Below are 24,663 nucleotides of genomic sequence, written 5' to 3'. Positions count from 1 at the left end.
GTCCTATTTAATTATGTCATGGCACTTCTCCCATCACTCTATCTTCATCCATTCAAAAGTTATGACCACTTGAAGATCGCGTGCACAGTGACATATGCGCAGCCTCTCACAATCATTTTCAGCATCTAAGAATCATTTTCGGATGCCTGGGAACAAAAAAAGGATAAGTATTTCAGAGAAATAAAGAAGATTGGAAAATTCACATAATATTGAATAACTCCTGAAATATGGAAGATAGAATCATGAAAGTAGCGTAGTTGGTATAGCGCGCGATACGAGTACACGCCAAATTATAAGGCTAGAACGTCATGTGGTGGAAAACTCAGGAACTTTTTGTGTTATTTTGAAATCTAAGCAAGATAGAAAAAAAATTTCAACAATAAGTTCGTAGAAAAGTATTTAGTTAATGAAAAACATATTTGGTTATAAAATAATTTATCTCAATGGCAAGAGATTTGGGGACGCAAAAGCAGCAGCCCATGGGCTAAATGACATTTTGAACTGTATAACAGTTGAAGGGCTCCAAAATGCTTGCATAAAGGGTTGGGGGTGGGGAGGAATACAAAAGTGCATTGATGCTAAAGTTGAGTGAACTGTAAAGGTAGGGTGAACTACTTCAAAAAAAAATGTGAAATGTCTTTGAATACATACACAAAAATTAAAAGAGAATTAATTAAATGTAGTTTAGAGAGAGAAGAGATTTTGAGAAGCACAAACAAGTGTTTTACGTTCGATTTCGTAATAACCTTGTGCTTCATTCGAATATATTGAGGTTTCTGAAAAAAGTTCTGCCATTCAAGCCCCTATATTTTTACGGAACGCCAAGAAATCTTTGGCAGAGCACAGTTTGGGAACAACTGTTAGACAGGCATCTTTAAACGTGTCTTTTAATGCATTTTATTTTATTTAAACTATAAATTAATTACAAAGTGGTCTGTAAAAAATAATTCCCCTTCCCCGGGTGCCCACTAAAGAACACGGCCCATGGGACCCCGGCTCTTTAACATGAGAATAGAATCCTATAAAAATATTGTGGCACCCCTACCGATTTTGAGAAACTTTTCTACTTCTCTAACTGAGAGCGATCAAACATGGCGCCCAAAACAAATTTTATAATAATTTTTTTTTTCAATTTTAAATTTGCCACAGGGGAGTCCCATGAAAAATTCTTCAATGGGGTTCTAACGAAGATCCTGGGTGGGGAAGCTTAACGATCTCGAACCAGGAACTTAGCAAAGATCCTGACGTATTAAAAAAAAACGACCCGGTTCTAGAATATTTCTTTCCTATAGATGGTTAATATAAACGATCATGTTTAAAAATTAATTCAGTGTAACCCCTCATAACGGACACTCCCCTTTAGCGGACAAAGTTTTCGATCCCGTAGGTGTCCGTTATCGAGCGATTCCACTGTATTGGGGGTTTGATTTTCTTCCCGGCAAAACACCTTTTATAGAGTTTGACATTATAAAGACGATATGTTTTTGAAAAGAAATCTTTAGGGTCATATATCAGTTTCGAGAGCCCTCTCCTATATCACTTATAATTATTTTTTTTCTATTTTAAATTTGCTAAATGGGGTCCTATCAAAGATCCTGGACGGGAGCGCCTAATGAAGATTCTATACTACGGAGTTGGCAAAGATCCTGACACATCGACCCGGTTCTAGGATATTTTTTTCTTGCAGATGGTTAGTAAAGGGTCTCATTTTCAAAATGTAAATACGTATATCCCTTCATAAAGGACACTCCCCAATTAGCGGACAAAATTTTTCGGTCCTGTGGGTGTCCTCCGTTATCGAGAGATTTCTCTGTATTGGGGTTTTCTTCCTGCAAAGTATCTTCTACAGCGTTTTTTTTTTGACATTATGAAGACATTATTGTTTTCTGGGAAACATTTTAGGCCATATATCTGTTTCGAGAGCCTCTCCATCCAGCGGTGGAGATTATCAAACACTCGAGTCTGACGTCTTCAGCGCTAAAAGCTCTTTACTACTTTTTTTTATAAAGGAAAAAAAAAAACATTTAAGCACCCCCGCCTGTGGTATCTTTACTCAACAAATATTGACTCGCGTATAGTAAGGTAAGCCTCCATTAACGATTCCATATCATCTGAAATTTATCAGGAATTTTTTCTAATATGATGAAATGGATTTTTAGCTTTTTTTAATGAGCCTTTCAAAGTCGAATGTTGTTTTTAATTTAATTTACATTATATATTCCATTTGAAATTTCATTTATGAAAAAAAAATGCATGCATACTATGATTACTTACCTGTTGTGAATATAACGGCACCGCTTACGCAAGTAGGAAGTCTAGTCCTGGGACTGGGGGGAGGGTCCAGAAATAAAGCTACTCAACATTAACTTTTTAATAATGTGAAAGGGTCCCTATCCTACATGGGACTTAGTTATGATATTTTTTGTTCCACAAGAAGGGAATATGGTCTAAAGGAACATCTCACAATTCTCACAACTGTATTTTACATTTGCAAAAAAGAGGAACAACCCCCCTCCCTCCCCCAACTTAAATGAATTTTTTTAAACTCTGAAATTAAAAAAAAATTTACTGTTATTTTGAAATCTGTGGTGGGCGGGATAAAACCTTTAAGCGGGTTTGCATCTGGCTCGCGGGCCGTTGTTTGTCCATCACTATACTCTCTAGGACAGTGTTTCTCAACGTGGGGCCATATGGGCCAACACCTTCTATAACAGAAAGCCTCCGCGCGAAGCTCGTGACGTCACCGAAGTCATCCATTTCACCTATAGTCACTGGATATACTGCAAAAAAAGGTAAAGATTTCACACATGTCGGACTGCTGTATCCAATGGCTACAGGTGAAATGGACGACTTCAGTGACGTCATAGCTTTACGCGGAGGCTTTCTGCTCTAGAAGGTGTTGTATAGGCCAATACTACATGCGGTCCATTTCAAGAATGACTATTGAACTACTATATCATGGTAATAAAAAGCCATTTAGCAATAAATTTGGTAAATAGTGCCCACTGCCTATCAGAAAAGTTTCAGGCCCGCCCTAGTGACCATTGCTTGACAATGTCTGCAAGAAAATAAGAGCTGTCTTGACTGGAGAACCGATCATCTACCCAGGGCCGCAACTAGATATTCTTTCTGCCAGAGCAAGCATCTTGCCTCCCACTTGTAATTTCGGATAATTGATTAAAGAAAGAATTTAGCGTCCCATTTGGTCCACCATCCGGGACACCACATATACCTGCACACCTCCTCCTCCCCCCCCCCCAGGCAGAGGAAGGTGGGGGTCTGTCAAAACCATAGGCCTGAGGGTTCAGTGTTTACATATTAATGGGTTCCCTGTCTTGGACTGAATTTTAAGCTATTATTTTGTTAAGAAGTTGAAGTCAAAATGTAATCAAAGCATTTTCATCCCATTTTGCAGCTCATAAATTGCCGCTCTGAGGTTGTGTGGGCATCGTGAGGAGATTCGAACTCCGTTGGGGTAGCACAGTGGCGGTAGGCTGAAGTTGGGTTTCTGCGGTTTGCCAACTTCGAAGAGCAAATGCGATCCGATCTTCCATTTGGAAAACTCTCTCTGCAGAGAGTAGGCAGACCTACAACGTGATACTTACATAACATGAAAACTCAAGCATTTACCATCTTTACTTCAAAATATGGGAGAGAGAGTTGCAGGGCCGTCTTAAGAGCATCATGTGGGCTCCCTTTACCAAGTGATTATTCTGAGTCCTACCTGGAAAATTCTCGAAAAATTCAACTAATTTTCATTTTTCTGAGGTCCCTCTACTCTTAAGGCTCCCGGGTCGTGTCCGGGTGGCCCCATGCGTTAAGGCGGCACTGGTCAGATCTCTGCATCAGCAAGAACGAGAAACAAGCGCAACTCTCACAACATAAATACGTTAGGGGCCAAACATACACTCAGAACACACGTTTTCCGACATGTACCGATTCGTTAGAAATTCCGCAGAGGAATGTTTACGAGGTGCATATACGGTTAAGTAAGTAGTAGCTTCTATAATGTAGCAGTCCGGTGTGGCCCTGCCCGGTAGTTACTATGTAGTGCTGCGGGAGTCATAATCAGTGACAGAAAAGACCCACCTGTAATAATTATTTTTTATTATCTTCAATGGTTAGCTACAAAGCTCACCAGTTAACACAGGGGTTCTTAAAATACGGGTCGTGAACCAATAAACTTAACCAAACTTTTGACCCAACTCCTTAAAATTATATCGCAGGGACTTCCTAGATGGTTCGTGCAAATACACTTACAGTGATTCTTGAACTACGGGTTATGACAGAAACTTGTGGGGGGGGGGGGGTCCTTCCGATATAGGTCGTACAGATCCACTTACAGTCAGGGACTCTTCAGCAATGGATCATGACCCAGACTTGATTCGCAGAGACTTCCAAGAATGATCGTACGAATCTACTTACAGCCAAGGTGCCGGGGTTTCTTAAGCTATGAGTCCCGGGCCAAACTTGATTCGCAGGTGCTTCGGATATGAGTCGTACAAATCTACTTACTGGCAAGGACTCTTGCGCTATGGGTCACTTCCACAACTTGATTCCCAGGGGGCTTAAATCGGTCGTACAAATCCACTTACAGTCGAGGGGTTTTGAGCTATGTGTTCCGACCCAAATTTAGTTTTCAGGAACTTCTGAGATCCGTCGTACAAATTCACTCACACAGCTAGGGACTCTTCAGCTACAGGTTACGACCCAGATGTGATCCGCAGGGCATCCGAGATGGGTCGTTCAAATCCACTTAAGCCATGGATTCTTGAGCTATAAGTCCCGATCCAAATTTGATTCGCATAGGCGTTCCAAACGGGTCGTACAAATGCACTTAAAGGCAGGGATTCTCGAGTTATTGGTTGCGACCACAACTTGATTCGCAGGGGGCTTCCGGCAGGAGTCGTATGAATCCATTTACTAAATCCGTATAAATGCACTTATTGCATCACTGGTTCCACTAATTTCGAAGAACGAATAATCCCATGGGTCGCAAAGCTAATCTTATCGCTGATTTTGGGTCGTGGCTGAAAAAGGTTGAGAACCCCTCTGGTTAACATGTTAAGAAAAAGCGTTGATATATCATCAGGATTTTTTTCCCATCAGTAATATATACCATTGATGCAGCAGCAAAAACCAAGGGAAAGCCTGGCTTTCAAGTTTTTGCCTTACCTGGCTGCTCCAGCGGTTTCCATGACAGCAAGCCTTTGAAAATCTCTTTTTCCCTCCAGAAAAGCTCTCTCTCTCTCTCTCTCTCTCACCGAGTCCACGTGTGATGGCAGCACTGAGAACTCGGCACCCACCGTATATCTTTCCAACTTCCTTCCATCTGTTGCCCAACTCCTGCAGCAGCCACGATGATGATGATGGTAGTGGTGGTGGTGATGATGACGATTCGAGCACCCCTCAACCCCTCCTATCATCGACAACCACCGCCACCAACGAATGAATGCTCGCGAAGCCAATGCTCTTCTCTGCGTGTGTGTGTTCATAAAGGTTTTCCCCGGCACCAGGCAACTAAATTTAGCAACATGCGCAAACACACATTCGCATTCTTTGAAAGATGAAAGGAGTCGAGAGTTTTAGCGTGTTCTGTGTGTATGTATGATGAAGGGGGAGGGGAAGAGAGGGAGATGCAACAGCAAACAAACATTTGTGATACATAAGGGCATTTTTGAATACAAACCGATTTACGGAATCGAATTGAATTTTGTCTCTCTCTCATCCTTTTTATAAATTCCAGCGCTGGGTCAAAGATTCGAGTAAAGAAATTTCAGTTTAAAAAATTTTTAGAATTTTGTTTAAAATTTCATTACGGTTATAAATATTCGGTCACAGAGCCCTCTATTAACGCACATCCACACCCGGACACGGCCATCAGATGCACAGGAGGGCTTCATGGTGAATAAACTGGTACATACACTGGATTTTCGAGGGAAAGTGTTTTAGTTGCAGGGGCTGGTAATTTCTGGAGAGCAGCGGTTCTGAAAATCACTTGCTCTGGGCCGGGTCCATAACTAGGATTTTGGATAAGGGCAAACATGATTTTGCCGAAGCCTCCGCTGATTTTATAAAGGTGTTTTTATTTTCTCTTAAGCTTTGCCCCGCTCCCCCCACCCTTCTAGTTACAACCCTGATGATTTTCTTGAGACGGCCCTGTTCGTTCGTCGAAACTACGGGGGGGGGGGGGCAGAGATCCTATACAACTGAGTCGAAGACGTTCCCAAGAATCAGAATTCACCCATGTCACTGACGCTACGTGCGACCACGTCACGTCAGAATAGTGTGTAGCGTCCTTTAGACGATACGCTTGCGAAAGGGTGTGATTGTACCAGGTCGCAGAATACAGTGAAACTCCTCTTAACGATTACCATCACAGATGTGGTCATCCTACGGACGAATGTTTTTATTCTTCCGATGTCCGCAAAACGGGGGGGTTATATTGTATTAGGTGCCGTAAAAGAGCTGATTCAAATAAACCATCAATTGTATATTGCATTTTAACTTGAAGAAAGACATTTCGATTTGTAGATTTTTCACATAAAATATGTATGTGCCTTACGCATTATTGACACGAAACCATGAACCCCCCCCCCCCCCCAGAATGAAATCTTGATTTTTTCGAAAGTAGTAGATATATGATTACAAGCAGGCTTCTCCCTGGTTTGATTTTTTAAAAATCCTTATTAGAACCCCATCCCAGGAGTGGGCCATAGTCTTAACAGCACCATAACCCCCCCCCCCCTGAAAAGAGCTTCTCCGTCATCGTTCCTTCACCCGCACCAGATAAGTGCCAGTCTTTGGAATTGAAAATCAGTCGCAGCGGTTTCTCCTGATATGAGAACTCGGCTCTTTGATTTCGCTCCGTCTCGATGAAGAGATTTTAGCAGGTGGTCGAAGAAGACCTGGACCATGCTGTAAGCTACGTATGTATGTGTTGTGAACCTAACGTGAAATCTTTTTCAGTGTAATACTTGGCATGTGCAGTGCTGCCACCTGCCTTCAATTTTTCTAACTATGAGTGAAGTGTAATGTTTGAATAACTGTATCGTTGCGTAGGCAGGCCTGTTGCTCTCTGGGGGAAAATCGGCTCGCATTCGTGCCTCGAAGTTTCAGTTTTCGAAGTTTCAGTCTGGGCCGCGCACTGTTGTATCATTGTTATAGAGATGCGTAAATTTCGCAAAAACAAAGAATCAAAATTTCGCAAAAAAGAACTTTTTGAAATCGGAAATTTCACATTCATTTGCAAAAAAAACTTTATTCTGTTCATTATAAACGACACAATTTTTTTTAGCATAATAACGGCTGTTTTTTAATTATGACATGTTTTTAAATCTGAATTAATAGCTGCCCTTGTGTGTGTGTGTGTGTGTGTGTGTGTGAAAAGTTTGGAGCACACACAACATTTCTTTCTCTTACACTTGAAGTCCATTACTGCTACTTAACCGCACATGCAACCTCGTATAAACATTTCTTTGGGGAATTTCTAACGAATCGGCCATGTAGGAACATGGCGTTTTTATATGCGTGACCCTACAATACTTGTGTTGCCGAAGCTATGCATGTTTCAGGTTATACTGGTGACATTTTAAATCTGCATGACATAACCAAAAGTCTGTTGGTGTATAATTAGAAGTAACTGTCTGTTAACATGATCGTTTAGTCTCTCTCATGTCCTTGAAAGAATTTTTTTTTTTTGAGAAAGCTTCTTCCAGTAATAAATTTGTTTACAAATTCATTACTGGATGACAGGCCCGTAGCCAGAAATTTTGTTTGGAGGGGGACCCAAAGTTATAGAACAATAGCTTTAGCTCTCTTTTTCCCTTTTTTCGGTCATTTTCTCACATTTCAGGGGGGAACCAGAACCCCCAAAGGCTTCCCTGGATGTAGGATAGGTGGTGTTGCACGTTCAAATGGCCAAAATATCTATATGCTGGATTAAACTTCATTTGTTGCATTTGATGTCATGTGTAGAGTCAATTTATTTGAATAATTATATGCATAATATTGTTCCCTTCTTCAATTCATCATTCTCATTTGTCAAAAATTTTCTTTTTTTCCAAAATGTCCTTACTTTGGTGCTCAAAAAATTTCCAGACATTCTCCACAAAACTTGAGCGAATGGATAGTTTGTCGAATTGTCGATTAATCCCATAATTTTCTTGCAGAACTCAAAACCGAAAATTAACTGAACTCATATTTTATTACCTAGAACTTCATTTTAAAAATTAATGAAGAAAGATGGAGGAGCCGGGTTCCTTTTTTGGCAAAACAGTCGCATGGAACAAGGTGATCTAGTTTTGAGAATATTTTAGGTGCAAGAGAATATTGGCTTTTCAAGCACATAATAGGACGTAAAACGCAAGTATTGAGCAAAATTATGAACAATTTCCGTTTTCAAAACTGCAAATTATTGATACTTCGTGGGAAAAGTAGTAAAAAAATCAAATTTTTTACTACTTTTCGCACTTATTTATTCTTCAAAATTCGCGAATTTAGCATTTGTCATATCTATTTCGCAAATACGAAATTTACGTATCACTAGTCATTATTTACCTGGAAAATGAGACGAGTTAAAATTTTTTAGAAATGGGTTCCCGTCGAGTGATTGACTAAGCACAGTTCTTGGAACAGCCGCAAAAATAAAAGTCGGGACAAGTGAGTTGCGAAGAGAAGAGAGAGAGCAACGAGTTATTTTGTGTGTGTTATTCCCTCCTCCCCATACACTTTACTTTTATGTTTACAAAGAAGCTATTTCAGCAACTGTTGTTTGCAGCTCCAATACGAATCGGCAAGCAATAAGAACCTTGTCATATATATGTCAGTTTATTAGCATTACGTGCTAATAAACTGACATATATATATTATTATTATATTATTATTATATATACATATATATATTATTATTATTAATTACTTAGATGAAGTGGATCATTTTAATGATTTCAACCGTCAAATGAATCACAAATGACAAGTATTTACTCTCAAAATTTTATTTTCCATTCTTTTCTCACTTAAGTACATCTGATAAGCCACGGGTCACTCAAGTGGTTTGGTGAGTTCATTTTTACAAAATTAGATTTGAGGTCGCGGGCTACATCAGATGACTGTCACGTGGGCCATGGGTTAAGAATGTATAGCAGTGTGCGTCGCGGATCATAAGGGCTTCGCCATCTTTTGTCGTTGGCGCAGTGTTTCTAACAGTCACAGAAATTTCCAACTAGATTCTTCAACAAAAACAACTAGAAACTGGGCTTAAAACAACCAGAATTAATTTTAGCCATTATTTAGATGACCATGCGTCCCGTATTTTCCCCGTAATTTAATAATAGACTTATTTACTACACGGGAAATTTTGTTTGAAAAAGAATAGAAAAACAACTAACAAAACAACAGGAAAAACAACCAGATGGTATTTTTTTCTAACTAAATGGCCGAAAAAAAAGACCAGATCTAGTTGGAGAATAACCAAGTTGGCAACACTGCATGGGTGTCACGACGAGATTGAGATATTGATTCGTGCGCCTATTTACGCTTCGAAATGGTTCCTTTATAAGTGTGAAAATACAAATATCTATTAAACTATTTCGGGAAGCCGCAGATGATGACTTGCGAAAGGCAGCCACGGGTAACACAAGTTTCAGGAAACACCGATGTATGGTGTAAATAGTTGTACACAAAATGGCTATCTAATTCCCCTAGGAAAGAGGGTCGGTTTCTCCCTATGTGGGAGCCATGAACTTTACCTGGTAAATGAGATGAGTTAAAACTTTTAAGAAACTGATTCCCGTCGAGTGACTAAGCACAGTTCTTGGAACAGCCGCAAAAATAAAACCCAGGATAAGTAAGTTGTAAAGAGAAGAGAGATAGCAAAAGAGTTATATATTTTGTATGTTATTCCTTCCTCCCCATAGACTTTATGTATACAAAGGAGCTATTTTAGCTACTGTTGTTTGGCAGCTCCAATGAGAATCGTCAGGCAATAAAAACCTTGTCATATATATGTCAGTTTATCAGCACGTAGTATTGTTATTATTACTTAGATATATTAGATCATTTTAATGATCCCAGCCGTCCATGAATCGCAAATGAGAACAAGCATTTCTCCCTCAGTTTTTTTTTTTTCAAGGAAAGGGTCAATAAGGCCACGTCATGTGGATAGATACTGGCTCCTGTCCAAGGGGGGAAAAAACACTGCCATAACTACTATGTTTATGGGCCGTGAATCCGGCTTCCTCGGAAGCCCCGTCATCACTAACAACGCAGCCTTTCTCAGTCTTTTTTGAGAGATATTTAGAAAGGGTTTTCTTGTACAGTTGCTATTATTATTATTATTTTTTATGGAGTGATTTACACCAGTTTCTGACATTCCTTGGCCCCTTTTTTTGCTTTCATTTTTAACAAGCGGGAAGCGGATTTCCACTCCTATTAAAAAAAAGAATGCCTTAGAATTTTTCCTTTCTCGATTCCAGCGTGTTCTTGAACGAGTAAATATAAAAGAATATAATTTTATGCTATAGTTTTATAGCCTTTTTGTTATTATACGATATGCATCACCAGATACAAGAAAGCGCGATAGACAGGACGGCAAGGCCGTTTACGAAACAGCGATTTTAGGCAATTAAGCCTGATTAAATTAAAAAAAACAACAACATTGGTTTCCTCTGCCAATAACGGGTGAGCCAATGGGATCAGGGCACAGGGCCCTAAGTCAAACTGGGTGGTCCAAAAGTATAATTAAGTCTAAAATTTTTTTCTTCCTTCTGAAAATTCAATTATTTCCAAAATTAATCTTTGAGTCTGAGAATTTTTAATAATATTGAAATTACGTTCCTCTTAATTGTTCACTTTTTCCAAATTCTGGGAACTTCAATTAATTCCGAGATTGTTTTTCTTTTCTTAATTCTGAATATTTTTTTTATTAATTCTGAGAAAAATTTTCAATTCTTTGAATTTTCATTAATTTTGAAACTATTCATTTCATTGAATAAGAAATTGTTTTTATTAATTATGAATTTTGATTATTTATATCATATTACTTCTTCCATTAATATATTACAAAAACTATTTCTTTCATTTATTTCGAATTTTTATCAGCTTTTGATTTGTTAGTTTTAAAATTATTTCTATCACCAATTCTGAATTTTTATTAATTCTGGTACCATTTCTTTCTTTAATTATGAAACAATTTCTTCCATTAATTCTGAAACCCTTTCTTCTATTGATTTTGATTTTCGTTGATTCTAAATCTTTATTAAATCTGAATTCTCGTGAATTCTTTAAATGGTAAATATATATTTAAATTACTTCTTTCATTAATCATGAAACTATTTCTTTCATTAATCATGAAACTATTTCTTTCATTAGTCATGAAACTATTTCTTTCATCAATTGTGAAACTACAGTGAAACCTCTCTGCAACGTTACTCGATATAACGATAAATCCCTCTACAACGATATTTTTTCGAATCTTGGTTTCGAAGTGACTTTAGCCTAATGCTAAACTCCTCTCGATACAACGATATCGTTTACTACGCTAAATCTCTCTCTACAATAATACTTTTTTTTAGGAAATTTCAAACCGCCAAAATGGTATTCTTTGTATTTCACTCAAAATTTTTACCTTCAATATATTTTTAAATTCCTCTCACCGGAGTTTCTTCTTTCGAGGTTGTTTGATAACATCGATATTTGGCACTATCTACCCTACGAAAAATGTTAATGAAGTTGCAGGGAAGAGCTACTTTCTGTGTAGCACCCCCCCCCCCCCGTATTATGTGGTAAACTACTTTACAGGGTGTACTAACCTGAATTCTAGCAGCATAAATTTGGCGACACCTGATTATAATGCTACCTCTTGATATAACGATAACTCCTCTGCAACGATATTTTTCTTGGTCCACAGAGTTTCGTCATATCAAGGTTTCAGTTTATTTCTTTAAGTTTAAGTTTTTTTCATAATCTTTGAAGTAGAATTTTGAATTTTTCCATTGCTTTACACCAGTGGTTCCCAAACGTTTTACGCCGCAAAGCACTTCAGAAGAAAACTATATCATAAAGCACTAATTTCAACAGCACTTATACGTTGGTGCCATATATATATGTTACGGTAAATGTGATGAATCTGGTGATAATGCATAATCACTGATTTATCACATCTACCGTAACATATAGTCTGTTCCACGAAAAGCGTTGGAAAGTGAAAAAAATTCTGTGTCCGTTTAAGGGTTGATATTCCATATGGAAAATCACCAACTTGAATTCAGTTGCAATACGTTTTTTTTAAATAATGATTGGGAGAAGTATAAAAGTAAGAGTTTTTACACGGTTCCCAATCAAAAAATGCAGAACAGTTAAATTTGTAACATTGAGGAAAATTTATAACGAAACATTTGAAGAAAATTTTATTCAGATATCGATGATTAAAATTTTCAATTTTTACCCCTTTTCACGTGATAAAATGTGTGACCAGTTCTGTAAAAACTCAAGACTTACTACTCAGTGCTTGTCATTATTTTCAAATGAAAGCGGAAGTTCCAACTGCTGACATTTCCACAAAAATTTCAGTTGAAAAAAAAAGGGGGAAACTTTTTACTAATTTTTATATTGCAATTTATGTGTAAAAATTATTTAATTTTCGTATTTCTCACTCAAAAAAAAAAAAAATCATTAAAGATGAACCTATCACAACTGAATTTTAGCCGGCGATTTGCTTTTGCTATATTCAACTTCACCTCTCAATTGGGCCTGAAAGTAAAACACCTCATACATGTGCGAGGGCCACTCTGAAAGGCTTCAGTAGCTTCCAGAGACAGCATAACTATTAAGTTTTTATATTTACATGCATTGAAAAAACACTGAAAACATTCATGTCTAAGTTCTTTTTTCAATGCTTTTTTTTTCGGTTTGAAAAAAAAAATCCCATTAAAGTTAAAAGATTGTTCTAGTTTTCGTAGGGTTTCTGGAAACCATGTCAACGAGCTTTCTTAATTTTTTTTAAAAGTAACAGAGCCCCACGGTAACCAATGAGTTGCAGCAAAAGTGGAACAGTCTTGGTTTCTAGATTGAAGAGCTTGGACAGCCGCTTCCGCTCTCGTTTGCACTTCCGTTCTGTTTCTAAGGACTTGGACAGCCGCTTCCGCTCTCGTTTGCACTTCCGTTCTTGTTTGCACTTTCGTTCTGTTTCTAAGGGCTTGGACAGCCGCTTCCGCTCTCGTTTGCACTTCCGTTCTTGTTTGCACTTTCGTTCTGTTTCTAAGGGCTTGGACAGCCGCTTCCGCTCTCGTTTGCACTTTCGTTCTGTTTCTAAGGGCTTGGACAGCCGCTTCCGCTCTCGTTTGCACTTTCGTTCTGTTTCTAAGGGCTTGGACAGCCGCTTCCGCTCTCGTTTGCACTTTCGTTCTGTTTCTAAGGGTTTGGACAGCCGCTTCCGCTCTTGTTTGCACTTTCGTTCTGTTTCGAAGGTCTTGGGCAACCGCTTCCGCCCTTTCGTTCTGTTTTTTAGGGCTTGAACAGCCGCTTCCGCTCTCATTTGCACTTTCGTTCTGCTTTGAAGGGCTTGAACAGCCGCTTCCGTTCTTGTTTGCACAGTCACTTACGTTCGTGCGAGTGCCTGAGGGCATTAATTTCGTTCTGGTTTGCGGGGTAGGCATGCCACTTTCGTTCTGGTTTGCAGGGCCGGCATGCCACTTTCGTTCTGGTTTGTGGAGTTGGCAGACACTATCCTACCTTTAGAAGTGATAGGTTACCAATACGCACTTTTTGCTAGCACAAGTCGGCCGTGTACAACTTCGAGTCGCTTAGCACTACTTCGTGCGCTCTCTTACACTCCTCTCTATTGACACGCCGCCCCATAACTACTTTCGAAGTTCGTATCATCATCTATTCGGATTCTCTGTCACTCCTCCACCACCCCTCTTTTTTAGTTTCCGAGAATCGTTTCAGATCGATCTTCACTTTGTTACGGATGCCGGTCTTTCGCTTATGTGAAATTTTGTTCCCATGTCGAGTTTTTGTGTCATAGGTATTTTCCGCTTTACGCGATCTCACTTTACGAGGTTTTTCATGACGCGATCATTTCACATACCACATATTAATCACGTAAAAACGTAAAAATCTCGCGAGAGTATAGTTCCTGTGGTCCTTCTGATGTGTACGTTTCACGATAGAGTATGTGGGTGGTCCTTCTGCTATGTACATCTCGTGATACATAGAGTATGATTCTCGTGGTCGATTATTTGATTATTTTTGTGGTACCACAGTTATCTGCTGCACAAACCGGTACATAATTTATTGCCGATTCCGAACGGCAGCCTTCGACATTTTTTTTTTATATACTCACCGAGGGATTGGTGTTCTAACGCCTCGGTGAGGGACTCCCGACGGTAGCAATCTTTTTCTGTGGTCATGTTGTCGCCATATCTGTTGTACCTCCGTGTCAGGAAAGTTTCTGACAAGGACAAATCGGGTATCGAATTCGCGATAGCTGTAAAAATCGTTTGGTACTTTAGGCGAGTATCTCATCACCCTGGGCTACCATTCTCTTCTATTACATACATCTCGAGATAGATAGAGTGTGGTTCCAGTGGTCCTATTGGACGATTCTTATTCACCCTGTGCTCCATTCAATCGTATGGAGGTCTTAAAAAAAATTCTGGCATTTAATAACCGAAGAAATTCTTGGCGGAGTTTGGGAATCCCGGCTTTACACCATTGCTGATTATTTTTCATATACCCTTGAAATGGCCCACCCTTCGGAGGGGAGCGTACCACAGGTTGTGAGCTACTGACTGTTCTATAGGAATAGGAACCGTCACTTTTTGGCATTGTAGCCGAGGTCGTAAAAGCCGAGTTTGATTTTTATTATGCAGGATGGTCTGGTAGAATGAACGATGTGACTTCCGTCCTGCTCTCTGGCGTTGGATGGATGCCGATTGGGCGGGGCATGCACGGTAACAGGCCAAGCGATATCAGTATTAACGGTATCACCCCTTAATATCGCCCAAGCGATAGGCCTAGGTTTTTGGCGGCACTAGTAATAGTAGGTTGGGCTAAAAGTTTTGGACACATTTTAAAAATTAATGAAAAATCAACCATTTTTGACATAAAAAAGTGCGGTTTGCGCCAGAATACTTATCAAGGCGTTGATTTTTTTTTTTTATGAATAATAAAAATGTTCAAAATTTCACTCACAGATGACGCTATATCACGAAAATTCCACCTCACACGTGAAATGCACAAACAGTGTATAATTAACCACTTGACGATCAAGGACGTAATATTGCTTCCATACACGAGTGGAAAAAATCCAATCTGTTCTCTTTGTTTTCTTTCCGCTTTCATCATCGCGAAATTTTGTTGTAACCATATGAATGAAAAAAAAAAATTTTTTTTTTCCTCCGTCTATTACTATTCTCGTATTACCCACGTGTGATGTATCCTTCTACTATATACATATAAGAGCAAAAGAGAACGGGTAGGTAGAGGGTGAAAACAGAAATCTAATTCGTATACCTACCCTTATATCTTATCTGTACTTATCTATTATACTGTTTTCATTTCATTTGTTTCTTTCCCCTATCTTTTCTTCTACTTACTTACTACTCGTCATGGCATCATGGGTCCCCGGGAAAAATAAATTTTTCGGAGGGCCTGCCTTGCCAAAATTTCAATCGGTTCTCGTTTTTGTGAGATCCCTCTTCTCTTGAGGCCCCCGGACCGTGCCCGGGTGGGTCCATGCGTTAAGCCGGCACTGCCCCTTCACCTTCTTTCCCTTTTTCTAACGTGCGGTTAGGTTAGTACAAGGTTACCATATTTATAGCCTATTCGTCAAATTGACTTCATCAGAATTTCTCGCCAATTGCTTGTAAGTGTAGGGGTAAATGTGTGTTTATTACGATTTGCGTTACACAAAACTACCACATTCCAATATGATCACCTCTTCTAGCTTGGATTACATCTAAACGGGTGGAAAGGTGATCATATTGAAATGTGATAGTTTTATTATTCAAAAGAAAAAAAAAACCACTATGTATTTAATAACATACCGCATCTTTTTACGTCAACTAGTTGATTTTTTTTTTTTAAAATCTTTAAAATGTGTTCAAGACCACCTACCCTATATGACATTTTGTTGCATATAGTGAGTTAGAAAATTCATAATGTTATCTTTCTCTCTCTCTCTCTCTAGATCAGTGGTTCTCAACCTTTTTTCCTTCCCGAACCCCCTTGGATAATACGTCTTTTACAAGGGCGTAGCCAGGGGGGGGGGGACTTGGGGGTCTGGTCCCCCCCCCCCCGAAATGTGAGAAAATGACCGAAAAAAGGGAAAAAGATGGCCAAATATATTGTTCTGTCACTTTGGTCCCCCCCCCCGAAATGAAAGTGGTCCCCCCCCCGAACGAAATTTCTGGCTACGCCCCTGGTCTTTTATCTGTTAGAATATTCAGGTTTTTAGAGAGATATAGATGGCTTTTTTCTCAGCCAGAGATATCAAGGAAACAGTTATTTTCTGGATATTATGCTGAGGTGAGCTCGGAAAGAAAAGTCATCACGTCTCCGCCGGGACTCGAACCCAGGCCCTCTTGCATACCGGGCAAGCATGCTACCATCTACACCACTGGAGACACATGAATCTGCCTTCCTAATTTCACGCAGTGTCGTGAAGCGCTGAAGTAGAGGCATGCCTGAAATTAGGAAGGCAGATTCATGTGTCGCCAGTGGGGTAGATGGTAGCATGCTTGCCCGGTATGCACGAGGGCCTGGGTTCGAGTCCCGGCGGAGACGTGATGACTTTTCTTTCCGAGCTCACCTCAGCATAATATCCAGAAAATAACTGTTTCCTTGATTCAGGTTTTTCTTCTGTAATATTTATAATATGAATTATCCAATAATCAATTTCTATGCATTCTTTTATTTATTGCTTAATTTATTTTCCGTGATACGGGTAACATTTAATTTTGACTTAATTTTTTTAAAATTAATTCAAAAATTAAAACTAAAAAAACTCACTATTTTTTTGACATTTTTTTTGAGATTTGGAAAAAAAAGATTAGTTGAATATAATCGCCCGTTATAATATTCGCCCATTGATTCCAGCCGCAGCAACTATAAACTAATATTTCTTTGACACTTGTCTAAATTTTTTGACGTTTTTCTTGAGTCATGTGTTCAACGGCAATATCAAATTTAAGCACAGCATGCTAATACCACGAGGTACTAAAGTAAACACACCAGGAAGCGAAAGAGTTTATGTAAATAATTATTTTTTTTATCAATCGAAATTGGAAAACAAGTACGATCGCTAATCGAAAAAGACACAATATGACACAAAATTTTTATGACACATTTCTATGAACAGAACTTGGAAAATCAGGCGTTAAAATATTGGTATGATTCATATTTTACTAGGAATTCAATTTTTATCATAATTTTAATTTTCCTAAATAATCGGTCAACATGCAACTTTTTTTTACCATCTCGCACCCCTGATTGGGAACCACCGCTCTAGGTTATACCTGTTATTATAAATTCACTCATCATTACGAAATCAATTCAAAAAATTGCCAATACTTACATATATATTTTTATTCGATCAACGGAAAACGTTTCCACCGTATCCCCCTCCCATTAATCTATAAAGACATTTTATCGATAAACAGACCCCCCCCCCCTACCCCACACGCACATACAAAAATAATAGGAAGCGACGTCTATAAATAGACTCTTATTTTCTGTCACTGATTGAATTCGTAACGATTTCTGTATATTTTCGGATCGTTTCTGCAGCGTAGAGACGGAACACGGTTGGTTGTGTATCACGAATGACAATATTCTGCTGTGCATCAAACAACTCTAAATACGGTATTCTGTTCACACGGGTGGAATTTATTTTGTTTAAAAATAACTTATATCTGAAAGAGAATAATAATAATTCATTTTCGTTATTCAGTGGGAATCTGTCCATTAATATTTATTAGATCCGCGAATGTCTATCCTTCGTTATCGGTAAACGATAGATAATGTGTGTGCCGTTCATAATCTATGTATTGATATTTTACCCATGAAATAACATGCAGTGGAACCTCCCATAACGGACACTTCCCGTTAGCGGACACCTCTCGTTGACGGACAGGTTTTTTTTTTTTATATTAAAAAGTCTACGGGCTCCAATATACACTATATTTCGAAAAGTCTGATGTCCTTTTTGGAGTTTAGACATTTTTTCTCGAATTTCTAGAAAAATACTGGGCGAATCGTTCTGAAACTTCACTCGTATGGTGTACGACCCCATATCAGCACTCATTATTTCCAGTGAAAATTTAGTTAGGGGCCATTCAAGTATTACGCCAACATCGATGGGGGTTTCCGATTTGCTGTCTTTTGATGACAAGGGAGGAGGGAGAGTTTGGATGATGCTTACGTCATCAACCACCCTTTATAAAAGTATGAAATATTCTTAATGACATCCTGAACTGTGGTTTATGGGCACCTAAACTAACAATCTCCCTATTGATAAGTCTTCTAGAGAGCCACTTTAGTAATCTCTAAATGTTTCGTGGATCCTTCAAGTGATTTAGAAATGTGTTTGAGCCGCTTAAATACTCTCGAACTATATCACGCATCAATCAAGTGATCCGTAATTATGCCACGGATCACTCAAGTAATCTGAAAATGTGCCGGGGGTAACTTGAGTGATGTAGAGCCGCACTGAGGGTCGCTTAAGTGCTCTGAAACTGTACCAACTGTCACTCAAGGGATTTCTAAATGTGCCACGGATCGCTCAAGTGTTCTGGAACTGTGTCGCGAGTCAGCTAATTGATCTGTGAATGTGCGACAGGCCTACTTGTGTGATCTGAAAAATGTGCAACGGGCCTACTTGAGTGATCTGAAAATGTGCCACGGGCTGCCTAGATACTCTGGAATTGTGCCACGGGCTGCCTAGATACTCTGGAATTGTGCCATGGGTCACCTAAGCGGTCTGTAAATGTGCCGCTCAGTTCATTTTTACAAAATTAGGTTTGAGGGGGCAGACCACATCAGATAACCCCCCGGGCCACATTTGGTAAACGGGCGAAGGATTTATCGTTATATGGCTTAGAGGGTGGGTCACAATGAATTTTCTTAGCCTTCGAATAGCATTGAAATTAACAGAAATTGATTATAATAACATATAAAGGTATTTTCTTTCGCAATTTTGGTTTTAAAAAATATTTTTTGCATTTAAAAATGATTTTTTGATCGTTTGATTGTGGGGGGGGGGGGCACGAGCCCTCCTCAGTACAATCTCTGATCCCACCAATATGTGAAAGGAGGTAGGGGGCAGAGATGATGAAATTTTCCTGACAAGGGGAGGGAGGGGTCAAAAATGGCTGAAAATTTGCTGACGTAATACTTGAACGGCCCCCTAGGAGTGCGTTAAGGGAACCGACAAAAAATTAAATAATAAAAAAGAATTTTTTGATCAGTTATTAATTGCACATGCTCAAGAAGTGTAAATTTTATCTTTTTATCATTTTATTGCCAGATAGCGTTTTTGTCAGGAAAGCTTTTGGCAAAGACTGAGAGGGGGTATCGAACTTTACACCTCTAGAATATCCTTTGGTACTGTAGGTGAATTTCATCGACTTGAATTACCACTCCTAGTTTCTAAAGTTATTAGGTTATTGCCGACTTTGGTGCTAGGATACAAATACAGTAAAACTTCGTTAAGTCGTCACCCTAATAAGTCGTCACTTCGGTTAAGTCGTCATTTTTCTTCAGACCTTTCCAGCTCTCATAGACCACAATGTTATTAAACCGTCGTTTACTCGTCGCTAATTTCGGTTAAGTCGTCACTATGAAAAAGTTTGAGAAAGAGGAACAGACTATTTTTATGGCTCCCATTAAAAAACGAGCTTGTTAACAGCATTGCCATATGCTTAAAAGTCACCATAAAATCCCATATACCCAAACGGAACAGTTTAAGTAACGAAAGTTACGCTGCGGAAGTTCATTTGCCGACTAAGGTTTTTGGAACGTTGGGAACTGTTCAAGCTAGATCTCATTTCTGCCTGGGCTCCATTGGAGAAACTGGACAAACCGCGAGACACCCAAGCTCTGCCGCAAGAAGCAACGTAAGCACTTCGCCCCCGGGGGTAGGGGGCATCTCCGGCAAAACCAAAATTTATTGATATGTCAAAGAATACATATGTATGTACAGTGCAAGGAAATCAAAAGTTATGTAAATCGAATAATCAAATTAATCAAGTTGAAGTCAAAGTGCAACGCGGGCGCGGATAATAAATAATCATAGAAAGCATGAACTCTACTAATTTAGGGCTTGAAATTTAAACAAAATATCTTTGTTGAAAAAAATTAGACATTCTTCCCCAAGTTGAGGTCTTTTGTTTACTTTTCCCTGCCCAGGGCTCCTCCACAAAGTGAAAAGTGTTCGAGATTACTTTGTAGATGCATCATGAACTACTGATGAAGAATTCAAACACTAAAATTAAATTTGATGTAAGTAGTGGGAAAAGGGGGTTACTGGAACAAAGGACTTAGTACAGTCAAGGCTAGGACCGGAAAAAGGCGCAAAAGGCGTTCGATGTACGCATGCGCGTCAGGAGGTCCCGGTTTTATCCCCCCCCCCCCCCATTATAAAAGAGGAATGAACCCGTGTTCCACTTTCACTCCGATTAAAAAAAAAAAAATGGAAGATGTATACCGAAATCCGAAGAGTGAGGGTAGTTATGGTGGTGTCGAACCATTATATCGAGCTCTAAAAGGGGAATTTTCTCGAACAAAAATAAGAAAGTGGTTAGAAGGGGAAAAATCTTACACACTCCATCGTGAAAGAAGAAAAAAGTTCCCCAGGAACCGTATTATAGTTGGTGCAATGAATCAACAATTCCAGGCTGATTTAGTTGACATGAGAAACCTGGTAAAATACAACGACGGTTATCAGTATATCTTAACGTGTATTGATGTGTTGTCTAAATATGCTTGGGCCATCCCGCTCAAAGACAAAACGGGGCGGAGCGTGGTGAAAGCGTTTGATCAAATATTTGTCGAAAGGCAACCACATGTTCTGCAAACGGATAAAGGCACCGAATTCAAGAATAAGGTCTTCCAAAAGTTTCTGAAGGAAAAAGGGGTCAAGTTCTTTACGACAGAGGATGACGTCACAAAGGCTGCGATAGCAGAAAGGTTCAATAAAACGCTGAAATCGAGGATGTGGCGATACTTCACAGAAAATAACACGCATAGATACATAGACGTGTTACAAGATCTGGTTTTTGGGTATAATAATAAGTTTCACAGGAGTATAATGATGAGTCCTACCGAAGTTAATAAAGAAAACGAAAAGAGGGTGTGGGACAACCTCTATGGGAAGAAAAAGGTTAAAAAAGTAAAACAAAGGTTTTTTATCGGTGACCAGGTTCGTATTTCTCGTACGAAACACCCTTTTGAAAAGGGATACGAGTCTAATTTTACACATGAAGTTTTCGTGGTGGATGAATACATACCGAGGGAGATACCCGTCTACAGACTAAAAGATTTGATGGGTGAAAAAATTAAAGGGACATTTTACGAACATGAAATGACGAAGACCACACTAGAAGACACCTTTCCTATAGAAAAAATTCTAAGAAAAAGGAAGAGGCAAGGTAAAACAGAGCTACTCGTAAAGTGGATGCATTATCCAGAAAAGTTTATATCATGGATATAAATACAGCGACTCAATCCATCTTTACTCATTTCAACAAGATGGCTTCGTTCTACTTAACGCTCCCAAGCGATTCGAGCATGAATTTCTTTCCTGATAACACCCTTTCCAACTTCGTCACAAAACTCCCCAGCGCGTTAGAGTTTGATTCGGATATGGAAGTAGCTCTATCAGAGCTGATATTTCCCCATTCTTTCCACAACATAACGGAACGGTCTAACAGCTTTGAATTTAATTCTGGAGATGGAGTGATAAAAAAAGGTGTCATCCCTTGTGGTTTCTACGAGAGTACCACAGACCTGATTAAGGTGATGACGAGAAATTTTAGAAAGGAAGATATTGATTTGATTTTCAACAAAACCACGAAAAAAGTGAAGGTGGCTACGAGGAAAGGTGCTAAGTTAATTCTACATACAGGAATAGCAGAGAATCTAGGTTTTGAACCCGGTGAGATAAAAGGAATGATGATAGAGGGGCCTTTCACGGCTGATCCGAAACTAGACTTTCATCTGTTGTACGTTTATTGTGATATAGTCGAACCGCAGATTGTCGGCAACACCTTTGCCCCGTTATTAAGAATCGTAAAAACCGAAGGACACGATGGCGACATCGTCAACGCAGCCTTCGAGAGGGGTCACTACATCCCTCTAGCCCGAAGGAGTTTTGAAACAGTTCACATTCATATAAGGACGCACACAGGTCATCTCGTGTCATTTGAACGTGGGAAGGTGATAGTTAAACTCCACTTCCGACTGAAACATTTATGATGTCTTACCGCCCGTATCGCTGTTGTATAGACAGCGTAACTGATTATTACGTCAACCAAGCGGGTCAAGGTCTTGGATATTATCAGGGTATACCACTGCAACGGGGTTACGGTTTCGGTTCAATATTCAGCTCCCTTTTCCGATCGGCTATGCCTTTGTTCAAAAAAGGAGCGAAGGCTCTTGGCCGTCAGGTTCTCAGGTCAGGTGTAGATTTTGCCAATGACGTCGTACAAGGTAGAGATTTGAAAACAGCTGCGGTGGAAAGAGCAAAAGAGGCTGGTCGCTTGCTGAGTGATAAAGCTTCTACGAAAGTTAAAACAATGCTCGGAGGACATAAAAGGAAACGCTTAGCGAGAAAAAACGTCATTCGTAAGAAAGCTAGGAAGGCAACAGCACCCGATATTTTCGAATGAGAAGATGGCTCTCATCATGACAAACTCACCCGAGTGTCTCAAAAGCGAAGTAGATTTGTTCGCTTTACCCCCTACTCAAACCGCCATAGAAGGTGGAGAATGGATTGAATTTCTCCCACTTTCCAGTATTAAAGACGGTCCGATTGAGTTCAACATTACAGGTAGCACCGAAGATTACATAGACCTATCTTCCACACAACTACACGTCAAGTTGAGGGTCACAAAGAAGGACGGTAAACCACTTCTTGATACCGACCTAGTTTCTCCTGCGAATCTACCGCTACATTCCCTCTTCTCCCAAGTGGACGTCTCTCTCAATGGTAGGAATATCACGAATTCGTCTCACACCTACCCTTACAGAGCCTATATCGAAACTTTGCTGAACTATGGTCGAGATGCGAAGATGGGTCCCCTCACTATGGAAGGTTTTCACAAGGACACTGCAGGTTCCATGGCCGACCACGAAAATAACGAAGGTATGAAAGAGCGGTCAAAACACATTGCAAACAGCAGATCTTACGACCTATTGGGAAGAGTACACTGTTCACTTTTTTTTCAACAAAGACTGTTACTCAACTTGGTAGATGTTAAACTTAGATTAGTGCGTTCGAAACCATCGTTTTTTCTAATATCCTCGACAGCTGATTATAACGTGCACATAGATCATGCCAGCCTCTTTGTAAGGAAGGTGAGAGTTAACCCAGCTGTTGCCATCGGGCATGCTAAAGCATTGGAGAAGACCACTGCGAAATACCCTATCAATAGAGTACTTTGTAAGGTTTACTCTGTGGCACAGGGAAGCATGTCATTCGTCCAAGACAATGTGTATCTGGGTGCAATGCCTCAACGAGTTATCATCGGCCTAGTTGACAATGAATCTTTCAACGGTACATTTAGAAGCAACCCGTTCGATTTCAAGCATTACGATCTCAACTTCGTCTCCGTATATGTTGATGGTCGACCAGTCCCCCACAAACCCCTAGAGCCTAACTTTGAGACCGGAAACACCGTAAGAGCCTACAATAACCTGTTTCGAGTCGAGGAAGATCGTGGCATAGACATAACCAGAGAAGAATTTCATAGTGGTTACACTCTATTTTGTTTCTCCCTACTCCCCGACCAGAGCGACTGCGGACACTTACACTTGGTGAAACATAGTAATCTACGTGTGGAACTAAAGTTTGCGAAAGCACTACCTAAAACCATCTCGGTAATCATATATGGTGAGTTTCAGAACCTTATAGAGATAACAAAATCGAGAAGTGTATTGTGCGATTTCTCTGGCTGATGGATTCCGAACAGATTCGTCGAGCACTCCGCAGAGACCCGAAAACGAAAAAAGTTTTCAGGAACGTTTACGCTAGTGACGCGTTGCCTTCGAGAATACGAAATTATCCTACAGCTCTGATCGTTAACACAGATACCAGTGCAGAGTCTGGAACACATTGGTTGGCTATATATCTTCATGACAATTTGACCGCGGAGTTTTTTGACTCATTCGGAAGACATCCTTCAAACTTTCAGAAAGGTAATATCACGAAATTCCTGAGAAGATATCAACGACTCACCTACAATGACGTGGCGCTGCAGTCAGCTGATACCCAAGTTTGTGGCTATTATGTTATTTATTACGTGTACTGTAAATGTATGGGTGAAAGTATGAATTCTATTGTATCTCGCTTCAATGTGAACAACGATTTACGTGTGTTTAACTTTGTAAGAAAATACTTTTCTTTTTAATAAAATTGATTTGCACAACTCATGTCTCATCATT

At 39.6% G+C, this 24,663-nt stretch overlaps 1 protein-coding gene and 1 non-coding gene across 2 annotated transcripts in view; one reads left to right on the top strand and one right to left on the bottom strand.

The window, feature by feature from the left end:
- LOC149089907 (C-Maf-inducing protein-like) overlaps window positions 1-24,663 on the top strand; it is a 62,913-nt gene that overhangs the window by 7,008 nt on the left and 31,242 nt on the right. The window lies entirely within an intron of this gene.
- TRNAT-GGU (transfer RNA threonine (anticodon GGU)) lies at window positions 16,556-16,629 on the bottom strand. Its single transcript has one exon. It is a non-coding gene; the product is annotated as a tRNA-Thr (tRNA).

This window comes from Pholcus phalangioides, unplaced genomic scaffold (assembly GCF_987345545.1).
Source record: "Pholcus phalangioides strain wild (caught in Gottingen) unplaced genomic scaffold, Ppha-v1.0 ptg000001l_1, whole genome shotgun sequence".
Lineage (NCBI taxonomy): Eukaryota > Metazoa > Arthropoda > Arachnida > Araneae > Pholcidae > Pholcus > Pholcus phalangioides.
This window is presented reverse-complemented; position numbering and strand designations above follow the sequence as displayed.